This window comes from Eleginops maclovinus, chromosome 22 (genome assembly GCF_036324505.1).
Source record: "Eleginops maclovinus isolate JMC-PN-2008 ecotype Puerto Natales chromosome 22, JC_Emac_rtc_rv5, whole genome shotgun sequence".
NCBI lineage: Eukaryota > Metazoa > Chordata > Actinopteri > Perciformes > Eleginopidae > Eleginops > Eleginops maclovinus.
In genome coordinates, this window is record NC_086370.1 from 3788960 (window position 1) to 3801769 (window position 12810).

Sequence of the window (12810 nt, forward strand, 5' to 3'; positions counted from 1 at the left end):
TCGAGTTTCATTCTGCTTAGTCTCCACAAAGTTAGCTACATTCTTACATTACGTCTTTCAGCTGCGTTTACTCCCGTCACTCAAACAAGACACGCTGGCGAGTAGGCAGGGCTTATCTCTATGTAGATGCTATGGCTCTTTGCTGGCCTGGGAGCGTCTTGGAATCCCCCAGTCAGAGCTTGTTGATGTGGCCAGGGAAAGAGAAGTTTGGGGCTCTCTGCTGGGGCTGTTACCTCTGTGACCCTGACGGAAAAGCGGGAGAACATGGATGGATGGATGGATGGATGGATGATGGACAATCATTATGTACATCCATATTTGGATCCATTTTTATAGTTAATCACTTGGAGTAGCAAAATGATGACTCATAGATTGTATAAAATATAAAAACAGGTGTTTTATAGGATTCAAAACGGCAAGTACAATACTTTATTATTTACAAAGACCTAAGCCTACATGTGGATTGCAAAACAATGACTTGGCCCTACCTCTGTTTAAGGCCATAAAGCTTAGAAATATATTCTTTATATATAATATCAAAGATGGGAGTTGATTTAATTGAACCCATCATAATAACTTCACTAATACCTTCGAGACAATTTTGAACGAACGAGGATTTTTGGTTGTCTAACCGTAGCATGTACCATGGGCCTGCTCTATAGAAAATTTGGATAACAAGAAGCAAAACATTAGTAACTTTTTCCTCATAATAGGAAGTGATCCGACATTTACAGACATACCCCCGGAGCGATGTTCTCAAAGGTCAAGTCACTGCAACACCAGTGGAAAGCCGCCTGCGTGAGTGTCACATTACACCAAATGAACAGCATAATGCCGTGCTCTCTGATTCAGCTTAGCGCTAAAAGGTTACAACAAAAAACAGTTTAGCACCAAGGTGATTTATCTGTGTGATCGCAAAGGTTGCTGCAGCTTCGTGGGACCGCTACAATTTATTAGCATGTGCGGGGTACGTGTGGCATTGTGTACAATTACAAAGGAGCAATTAGCATTTATATAGGCTCTGGTATGGAACATGAATAAGATAACCACAGGGGGTGGTCTCATTATCACCAATGGCATGTATGACTTAATAAAGACAATTATATCCACCTTTTGCTACCACGCACTTTCCTGAAAAGACCAATACATATATTTCCATGTAAACGACATAGGATGAAAATAAAAGAAGAGAATTTGAAATTGTATAGCTTTTTATTTCTAAGTCATGAAAGAAATGCAGTTGCTGAGGTTGTAATTTACACCCTAAGAGGCACTATCTGATTTCCTCTATCCCATAGCCTCAATTCCATATTCTCCGGCTTGACCAAGACACTGATGATGGGGGGGTAAATGCCAGTCCATTTCCTTTACCTGCGTCTTCCTGGAAAGGCGCTGACAATTATCATTCGCCTCCTGATGGGGGGTTGTCTGGGCCTCTCATGTGGCAGATAAGAGCGCAGGCAAATAAACTGGAAGAGCGAGACGTGTAATGCCATTTGGCGAACTGGCATATAAAGAAAGGTCCCAGCAAGAGTGTTATCAAAACAAGTCACCAAAATCGTATTCCGTCAACTCTCCGCCTTCCTAGACCAGACGCACACGCACACGCAGTCAGGGCCATGGCTATTTGATCTCTAAAAGGTCTACGGAACGATGAGAAATTAGCTGAGGCAGAAGGTGCACAAATGATGTTGACATTGTCATAGGTCATCTCTGCTTCACATACCGGAGGCCTGCAAAGTCAATAGGTGTTCATTCAAAGAGGGGGAATCAGAGTGAAGAGTACAAAGCACATTTGATTGGAATGACTCTCCTCGGTTCATCTGCAGAGGCTGAAGGTCCCTCGAACTCTGCAAAAACTTTCAGAACAAACATCCAGGCACTCTGTTACAGTCAGAGAATTGGTTTGTCAGGGTTTTCAGTGTCAGTGTTAGGACGCGGTCTCCCAGACTGACAACCTGTATCCAATGAGCTCACTTGGACTGGAAATTCAGCCCAGGTGAGCAAAGACAAAATACATAATGAATGAAAGAATGAAACGATTGTTTGGATATATACAGGTCTGGAAAAAATTAAGAGACCACTGCAGCATTATTAGTTTCACTATTTATAGAGATGTCTTTCAGTTAAATTATTTTTATTTTTATATTCTGTAATCTACTGACAACATTTCTCTGTGTTGGAATTCAACAGAGACTGGAATGGCTGCTTTACATGTAGAGATAAAGATTTAAGAAAAATGTGGAAGGGTCTCTTTTTATCTTTTTTCAGAGCTGTATATATTTCTTAATTTAGTTCATTTATCCTCCAAAGTTCTTACTTAAATCCTTTTGTCTTTCAAATCGGAAAATAATGTAATTTAGAACCCCACCTTTCAGTCTTTTTCAGCTTCTCATTACGATACTAGCGGCTTGACAGATGATTTGGTCCCAGGACACAAAGCTGTCTATTTCTTCAGTAAAGACATCAGGCTTCACCTCTGACTCAGTGTCACTTGCCTGGAATCAAAACTCTAACAAATAGGTCAGTTACCAATCTGACCAACTTAGACGTTAGCAAACAAACTTGCCTTCAAACAACAAGGCAACAAATAACTTATACAGTTGAGTCAGTATAACACTGGTATTCTTTCTATTCAAACAGAATACCTGGTGTTATGGAACATTTATTTTTCAATGCTCGAAAATAATGACACCCTATTTCTTCACACAAAATGTCCTGATTTTTTATTTATTTTTTATTCAAACTTATAGAATATATTTCACAACAAGGATGCTAAGGTTGTGTATCAAAGAACTCATAGGCTGCATATCCAATGTATGTCAGTAAATATTAGATCAGATATAAGTGTGATTCCTAAAACAAACACCTGTATCCTGGGTGAAGAGGCGAGAGGTTGTTGTCTTTTTATTACTTTCTTTATTTGGGTGATAAACCTATACTAGTTGGTGTAGCAGACCCCTCCTGATCTATGAGGCTGATAACAACTTCTCATTTAATCATCCATGTATGTGTAAAACAACCTAAATGTCCAAAATAAAAAATACAGAGGACATGAGCTTAGTCTCCACAAAGTTAGCTACAGGCCTGAGAAAGGAAACACACACACACACACACACACACACACACACACACACACACACACACACACACACACACACACACACACACACACACACACACACACACACACACACACACACACACACACACACACTTTCCATTGAGTCGTTCAGGTTATATGATGTATTGGGTGAAGACAAACCTAACTTTACTCAGGTTATTATCCATTTTTTAAGCATTTCCCATATTTTGTGACTTTTTATCTCACATCTGCTTCTGCTAGCGCCTGTCAGATATGCTGTTCTTTTGGTAAAAACGTATTAAACAAAAGGGCAGAGATAAGATACATCAATACTCAACAGTGAGGTTCCGTCTCATTCAGTTTTTCCAATCTTGACAAAAATGTCCACAAAAAAAACCTACTGTTATTCATACTTTGTGAGTGGTGTGAGATTTTAATGATAAAAGATTTTCAAGATTGAGATTTTCATGTATCGTTCTACAACATAAAATACTTCAGTAAATACCCCACTGGTGAATGTCTGAATGTCTCTATGTATCATAAAACGGCGGTTTCCAAAGAATGATTATTTGAGACTAAACATCATCACGCTGACACAGTCCACCTTTAGCTTAGCGGTGGTTGGGCACAGCCATGCTACTGTGATGTAGTTTGTTTATAACCTTTTACTTTAGCTTTTTATTTCTGCAGAATGCATTAACGCTACAAAAGTAAGAAATTGGTGTTAATATGTGGAGATTATCCTGCTGAACAAACCTGTAACTATAGGGTGACCAAACATCCTCTTTTGCCCGGACATGTCCTCTTTTTACGTCCAGTCCGGAGCGTCCGGGGGGGTTTTATACATTCATGAAAACGTCCGGTTTTCACTGTTTCTCATGGGACCATTAAGCGTGTTGTACAAAAGGCTCCAAAGTTGAAGACCACACATGTACAAACATCCAAACCCTTAAAAGACATAATAAAGAAGGTCACGCATCATCTCAGCTCCTCATTTCTGGACACTGGACCTTTGACCTTTAAGTGGTGTGATGGGTATTGCAATTCCCCTGTGAGTGAGCCCTGCAGCTGGTCTCCTGCTTCAAGTCTACAAAGAACCATCGAGCGGGGCATGGAGAGTAATCAGCGTAAGATCCTTCACTAAGTCATTACTCAAAACTGGGTTCAGAGCAGCATTCTTGGAAAAGAGCAGAGCTGCGATGTGAATGGCAGAGTTCAACACGGAGATTCCACTGTGGCGGGTGGGAAATCTTGATCCAACTGATTTAATTAAAGGAACGATTGGGTGACCTCAGTTTGACAGCTGTATGGCAAAGATAGGAACATAGGAGCTGTCAAATAGGATTAATCTGCATCTTGAGGGAAGAAGGTGTACATTTCTGAATCGTTATCAGATCTGTCTGAAGTCTAATGTTTTGTCAAATGAATAGTAACATCTAGAATAAGGTCTATGATGAAATGAGACCAATGATAGCATCAGGAATTCTCAGAACTTGAACCACATTTCCTCTAAGCTGCGTTTTGTCACAAAGAGGAAGTTGTCATTTCTCCTCAATTGTACTTCTGCTGTTTGAAAGACTGTCAGCAGACAGTATTATTAGTAGTATAGTAATATGTTAACTTAAATCCTTGCTACTGCGGATTTAAATAAATAATTGTGCTAATAATAATAACAATAATGATAACAATACATATTATTATTGTTATTATTATTGTTATTATATAAATGCATGTATCTAATAATGATGCTGTTATTATTAATATTATTATTATATCTTTACATTTTAGTTAGCTTGTGATTTGTTCTTGAAAATCTAGACAAAAAAATACACTATATATTGATTTTATTTCATTTGCAGCAGTTGCTATCTTTGTTTATGGCAGTTAAATTAAAAAGGTATGGATTTCTGTATTTTTCCTTCGACAACCCCTTTCTGTCACTATTAACTCCAAGACCACTGGTATCTACTGAACATCTTTAATCTATATATTTTTTAGCCAACGATTAATTCACATTTAGTGTGCTTTTTTGCAGCAACAGGACAGTGTGTGGGTTTGAGTGGAAATAAAATGTAGCTTGTATGTCCAGAGTCATAAAGAAACATGTAACTGTTTTTTGGGAGAACAGCTGAGCTCTCTGACACAGAGGAAGACTTATCAGGTTTTGGCTGCACATACAATCAGATACTTGTAGATGTTTATTTATATGGGGTCAAAAGGGCATATGTCACCATTCATTACATTACATTGCTTTAAGCTGAAGCATCAAAGTGATTTATGCACCTATCTACTGTTGACAATGCCTACGGGATCAATTTGGGGTAAGTCTCTTGGTGAAGGACATATTGACTGCAGGAGGCAGGGATCGAACCACCAACCCTTTAAGATACAAGCCTATCCAGTTTGACCATCAACCATTATACAGAGCTAGAGAAACACAAATATTGACTCTGACGTCACTTGAATGGAGACAGGAAAAAACACCACATCCTGTTTACTGGTAATTGGATATTTCTGATACACGGTCAACATCATTTCACTGCCTAAAGGAGTCTCCATGATGTTGGAAAATATGAATACAGTTGACCTCTTTTGACAAATCAGGTGGGAAAGCTGAATCCAATGTGACAATGATTTAAACCTGCATTCTTACTAATCAGAAACTGTATTATTCGCTTCTCATTACAGTCTATATCTATTTCCTGTTTGTCTACACACACAAAGATACATTGAATAATAAAGAACTTGCACCACACTAATGTTCTGCTCCTTTTGCTACCCATCTCCAACCAGTCTCGCAGTGCATTGATCTTCATGTCCTTTTTTGAGTGCATTAGATCAGAGCACATCATCTTCTCTGTTTAATAAAAGAAAGATTTACGTCACCTGGCAACAGCCTGTCAATGCAGTGCCACAAGGCTATTTATAATCCTTCATTTATTAATCCCTGCAAACATATTGGTTTATGAGCAGAATCTGTAGGCAACAGCACGACATGTTGGCTTCAGGGGCATTCTGGTTTCCATTGGGATAGGGTAAGGGCTGGGGTTAGTATTGAGCGTTATTACATGGATTAGTTGGATACTTGATTCTGATTGGTCAAATTATGTTGTTAATGCAGTAGTACAGACTGCTGTCAAGGACTATATTGACCTTTGCCAAGGAGGATCAAGATAGAGAAAGGAAAAGATGTTAAAATACGGAGCAGTGGACATCAGATAAATCAGAAGAAGACAGACAGGAAGTGAACACTAACAGGAACTTGGTCTGGGCTCTGCAGGGTTTAAGGACTTGTTAGTGGATCAGAAACTGTGAATGGACTTGAACAGTTACAATAAACCTCGATCAGTGCTGCCGTAAAGTTGTTGTTGTCACAGTTCCAGACGTGGTAATTCAGTCATTCAGATCATTGTAAATCATTTACTCTCCCAGTGGTTTTAATTACTGGCATGAACTCTGACATTGTTGCTTCCGTCTGTTTAAGGTAGATTGGTTATGATCTCAAATGTCAGATGTGGATGGTATTGAAGCTGAGTTCAGTGAGAAGGCTGAAATGTTTGTTTGGTAGTTACTGCATATATAGTGTTACCACTTTACTTGAAGGACCACAGACATATTGAATTGTTTTTTTTCATTGTTGCATACTTCTCGCCAAGCATGAGTTCATGATAAATCCCCTTAACATCAAGTTAAACAAGTGACATAATTAAACTTCACAATCAGAATCAGAAGACCTTTATGTCCCACAGAGGGAAATATTCCCACAGTTTAATATTACCCAAGAAGTATGCATTAAAACATATTAAAGATTAAAAAAAGAAGATATTCACTTCCCATAGAAACCTTTTTCATTTGATCCATGCACCACAATCTCATCCGGGAAAGAAGTGTGCACACGTTCTTTTTTATATTTTATTTTTTACTGCTACCACACTAATAGAGAGCTGACGGAGCTACAACCAACTGGATCATCCTTTGGTTGCTAGCACTTCCCAAGGTTCCCCCCATGGGCTTGTATTCCTATTCTACCCTAAGCCTTGGGTGAAACCAGCCAATTCCACAGGTCACTGCCCTGGTGGATGGTTGGTAAACATGTAATAGAGAGGTGGGATGGGAGGGATTGTGTTGTCTGTCAACAGAAAGTTGATACACCAGTACTGCAAAGATGTGTGCACCAGCTATGTTGAAACCTATAGGGAATTGTGGAATATTATTAGCATTCAGGTTTGTATGGGATTCAAATCATTGCAGCGACTCATATCGGTTTGTAGGTGTTCATGTAAAACCATGATGTCAAGTATAATGCAAATCAATGCTGCTTCAGAGTGAATGATGCAACATTCAACTACATTATTCTTGTGTTCAGGGAATGTTTTACTGACTGAGTTTACCTACACTGAAAGAAACGAAATGTCTTTATTTAAATGTGTGATGTCAACACATTTCACAAAACTGTATCAGGTTCTTTGAAAGCAACTATATTAAGTTGAACCTAACATTTTGTATTTTAACTTCATATTATTGCTTTCAACAAACCTTATACAGTTAATTGAAATCTGTTGACATCATACATTTAATTAAAGTTTGAGTGTATTCAGTGAAGGAAGTGTTTCACATTCCTCTACTGAAGATCAATGCAATACGGTCAATATGCCAATGCAAACATACAGTATAGGACAGTCTTTGACACAACGCTGGTAGAGACAGCTGGAACCTCCATCTCTCAGTGCACTTGTCCATACAGAGTTAGCAATAGACAATCACATTAGCATTGTGAAGGTTTCACAGCTAAAAAACTACCGTGTTAGCAGCTGCCAGTTACAAGCGAACAAACAACATACATAAATTAAATAAGCAGAACTCACCATTCTGATTTGTGTGCTAGACACTGATGCCAAACGTCAAATGGCTTAATCTATCTCATATCTCATACACAATACGGGAAAAATAAAAGAGGCTTAGAACCTTTTTTCGAGTTGTGAGGGTTACCTTAAAAATGTATTCTGTTACAATTATTATCTGTCAAAAATGTAATCAGTCACTCAAGAGAAAATAAATATCATTACGGTGTTTATACCGAAGTGTATAAGACAACAGCACAATGTGACCTTAGAAAAGAAGAAAGCAAGATATTTAGGATCAGAAATGATTTTATTGATAGGAGAAGCTGCCTTTCATGCAACATGTTCAGGCAGCAGCCTACACACCAACACTGAAACACATGAGCACGTACTACAGTTTAAAAAGCAGGAATAAAATCTGAGCTGACAGAAAATGCTCCATTTCAGTTTCATACACACAGTTAAGCTCACATACACTATTTTATGAACATATAGGTTCACCTGCTGAATTAAAGACAGAACAAATGAACCAAAGAAAGAGAAACCATAAAGCAGATTCAGGCAGTAGGCGTATAGATTCACTCTTAAAGTATTAGCCTACAGATCAGAACAGCTGACAGAGGAGAGATCCTTTACAACACACACTATATGATCTCTTTAGGTTTTTACTTACATTCAAATCCTGCTAGTAATCCCCAATTTGTAGAAATGTAACAGTAATCTGATTACTTAAAATATATATATATATAACTGTAAGGGAATACTTATCTTTTTTTCCTGATTATGTAATCCGGTTACATGTAATCCGTTAGTCCCCAAGCCTGTTATTACAATAATAATTGTTGAAGCACAAAATTGAAGCTTGGAGTGAAACCTATTGGATCTGCTCTTGACCCTTTAGTAGAAGAGCACAAGTTTGAACTTGACAAAAGCACTTTAAAACACCTGACAAACAAAAAGCAGTCATACCGGGGTCCAGGCGGACAGCACTTGCAATAAATCTTCATTTACGTGATGGTCACTGAGCTGTGACAAGCTGCCGTCCACCAGAGGGGAGTAGATCAGAGACCGGACGATGACAGACAGCAGGAAGGTGATTCACCTCTGACTAAGGACGTCTGCGTACACTTGGACTTGACATTCAAGTTCTTGCTCTAAGTTAGGGTAAGGGGTTTAATTCCTAATCTTTTTCAAATTGCATTTTTGCATCTAATCGAAACCAGCTTAATGTCAGTGCACTAAAGCAGCTCTTCGCAACTGACCATGCAATGTCATCACCAGAACAGTGTTAAGGTCACCTGGGACTGTTTCTCTGACTTTTGAGGTGCTAAAACGGTCTCATGATCATAGAACCTTTTACAGGCCACTGACGTTATTGAGGACACTTGTCATCTGCACTGCAAACGTTCACTTTAATTAAATGTATTTTGTTAGTTGAAAGCTATAATATTTAGTTGAACCTAATGTTTTTTTATTCAAACTTAATATTATTGCTTCAAACTAACACTATACAGTTATGGAAAATCCTTTGGCATTATACATTTAATTAAAGTCAACGTTTCAGATTTTTCAGTGTGTGTGATCGGCCTCTTGTTATTTTAAATTAAAATGTGTGCCCTTTTGTAAAGCAATTTGAGCTGCACCTTCTGCATGAAAAGTACTATATAAATAAAGCTTTGTTATTATTATCAACCCTGCCAATAGCAGAAATGTTCCTTTTTTTGTTTTACAGCTTTACCTAAAAGGTTAGACAGGCTTGTGAAATGCTGACTGGCATCAAAATAAAAAATGTGTCTCATTCCGCTAAGTAAACTATAAATGCTCATGATTGAGAGAGTAGTTCGCTGTGGTTTCAATCAAAAATTGTACAAGCTTTGAACACCAAAAGGGGGCAGTTTTTCATCTACTTATTAAAACGATTATGTGGATTTATGACTATAAAGAGGAAGCAGTTAATTAGTCAGTAAGCGGTGTGGGGCAGAGTGATGGATCGACACTTCAAAATCAATTCAAAGTGCTTTCAATAACCTGAGTCAGTTATAGCTGTATACACCTCTGATCTTGATGAAAAGTTTACTTAAAAAATGACCTTTTTTAATTCAATCCAACAATTACAGATGACGACTAGTGAAATGTGATTTTCTTTGTTAGATCTGACCAAAAGAGTTATTTTGTTTTTGGTTCTTTGAGTTCGTAAACAAATGCATATTTGTCAGATCTTAAAAAATAAACATGTGGCCCTAATCTTCTTTCATGCACAATAACTTCAATCCATCATTTACTTTCATCAAAAATTCCAGGCAACATGTGATGAATATTAAATATGCAAAGGGTCTGAAACAGGATTGAAACATGGTTTTGAAGCCTGTATGACGGAAAGTAATTTTACAAATTGAATGAATGATCTGTTGACTCCACAAGGTGCATTTGTCACCTCTTGTAAGACAGTAAAACAATTCTACAAACTAACATGGGCAGCACTTTGTTTTGAAATGTGGGTGGGACAACATTTTCGGGTAAATAAACAACAGTGTATTGGGCCTCTGCTACCAATGCCCTAGTAATGGAGGCTTAGTGTTTGTAAGCTATATGTGTTCACACAGGATTTACAATACCTGTCTCTACAGCTTCATCATCACCTGTGAGACAATGTTCTGCTGTCGTTGCTTCATCTTCTTCTGAGGCTGAGACCAGCTTTTTGACACCTATAGACCTGGTTTACTCATCAATGTTAAAAACACGCATTAACAATGTGAATGTTTGTCAAGCCTATTTCGTTTACTCCTGTAAGAAAAAAGAAAGTACTAAATATTTTCTTATTTATCTTAAACCTAGCATTTTCCAGAGAATGGAAAATTTGGACAAGACAAACTATGAGAAGAATTTGTTAAATCTTCTGCTTCACGTTTTTGGGTCATTTCAAAATCAGTAGGCTAAGGGGGAATTATTTTGACCCGAATGCACTTTTTATTGACAACCAGTCCAGTGCCTGTAACATGCAGCTGCAAAGTGGAAGCTACATTCTCTTTTGATTTTCCTTCCACAATTTAATGATATACAATGTGTCACATGTACAAATTGCACCACTCCAGAAATACATACACCAAGTGTGATTGTATGAAATGTTCTCAAAGCTCAGAGTGTTTTCATGTATTACATTTCTTTGTGCACACTATTTTTCAGATGATTTAAAAAAAAAAAAGTACTTTCAAAAAGTGGTGTGGGCATGTCCCCAGTGTCTCAAGCACAAATGACAGTTATGTATTGTTAGTCAGCCATCCTATCAATCAATCAATTTCAATTTCATTTACATAGCCCTAAATCACAAATACCACATTTGTCTCAGGGGACTTTAATTACTATTACCATAAAAACATGAACGGGTGGCTCATCTGTTTGGATACCAGTTATTATGTTGGAGTTCCCTTTCAATCTGCTTGTTGAACGAAAACAAATGCAAAAACATTAATGCACACGATGCAAACAATGTCTTTTTTTATTTATTTCATTGAGAAATTGCCAGTAAAGCACATTTGTATACAAGCTACCTCTCTTATTATATACACAGCTTTCCATAACAATACTGCACATATTTAATTGTTTATTCTGAATACTTTGCAAAAGTATACTGTACGTAGTTATTTGGTATATCCAGATTTCATGTAAATCATTTTCTATATCTTAATACAATATATTTTTTAATATTTTTGAATAATATTTTAATGTATTTTTTGGGTTGTTTTCTTGCATTTTATTTGTGTTTATTTTCTTTAACTGTGTTTGTGTATGCCCCATGTACACCAAGGCAAATTCCTCATCCTCTGTGTAAACATACTTGGCAATAAACCTGTTTCTGATTCTGAAATGTAGTTTATATTACTTCTGGCAGACAGGACAGGCATTGGAGACCTATAGCACTGTGGATCTTTTTTCAGATCTCATTAGATGATGTGTGAGCAGGTGGTCCAGGTGGTGGAAGCTGACCTCTTGATGACACATTTAGCTGCTACAAGAGTTCTATTGATTGTAATTATCATGTAGCAGGCAGAAGGTATTTAAGATGTGTTGTTAAAACTGCACTGCAGATATGTGCATAAAGTACAAAGATGATTGATTACATGGATTTATTAATCGATGCAGGTTAATTCACCACCGCAGGTGTTTGACACACATCTCTCAAAGCTGGATGCAGTTTCAGTTCAACATGTACTGTGTGAAAGGTGAACACATAGGTTTGATTAATACACAGAGGTGGGAGAAGTACTCAGATCCTGTACTAAATGTAGGAATACTCTGTTACAAGTAAAAACCCTGCATTCTAAATGTTCCTCCAGTAAAAGTAGAAAGTACTCTCATCTAAATGTACTTAAAGTAGCGACAGTAAAAGCAGTCATTGTTTGATTGGTCCATTTCAGAATAATATCTCTGATATGTTTTATAATGATTGATCATTAAAGTGTTCTCAGAGCTGGTAAAGGTGCAGCTAGTTTGAATGACTCTGTATACTGCAGGGTAGCTGCTGGATTTACTCCAGGTGAACTAAAGTCTGATTTAAGGGCTGATTATATTTCATCATTAATCCAAATCTGTAAAGTAACTAAAGGTATTAAATAAATGTAGTGGAGTAAAAGTACACCATTTACCTCTGATTTTAGTGGAGTAGAAGTACAAAGTAGCAACAAATTGAAATACTCAAATATAGTACAAGTACCTCACAATTGTAGTGTGAGGGAATATTTTTGCTAAGGTGTTTAACCTTTGATCTAGTTCCTAATTTTCTCCTTCCTCTCTCTGTATTGCCATGGCATAGTTTTTCGGCCTTGCAGGTGCTTTTATCTTAATTAAGGAAGGGCAGCCTGGGCTTCCGAAGCCTTGTTGTTCCCA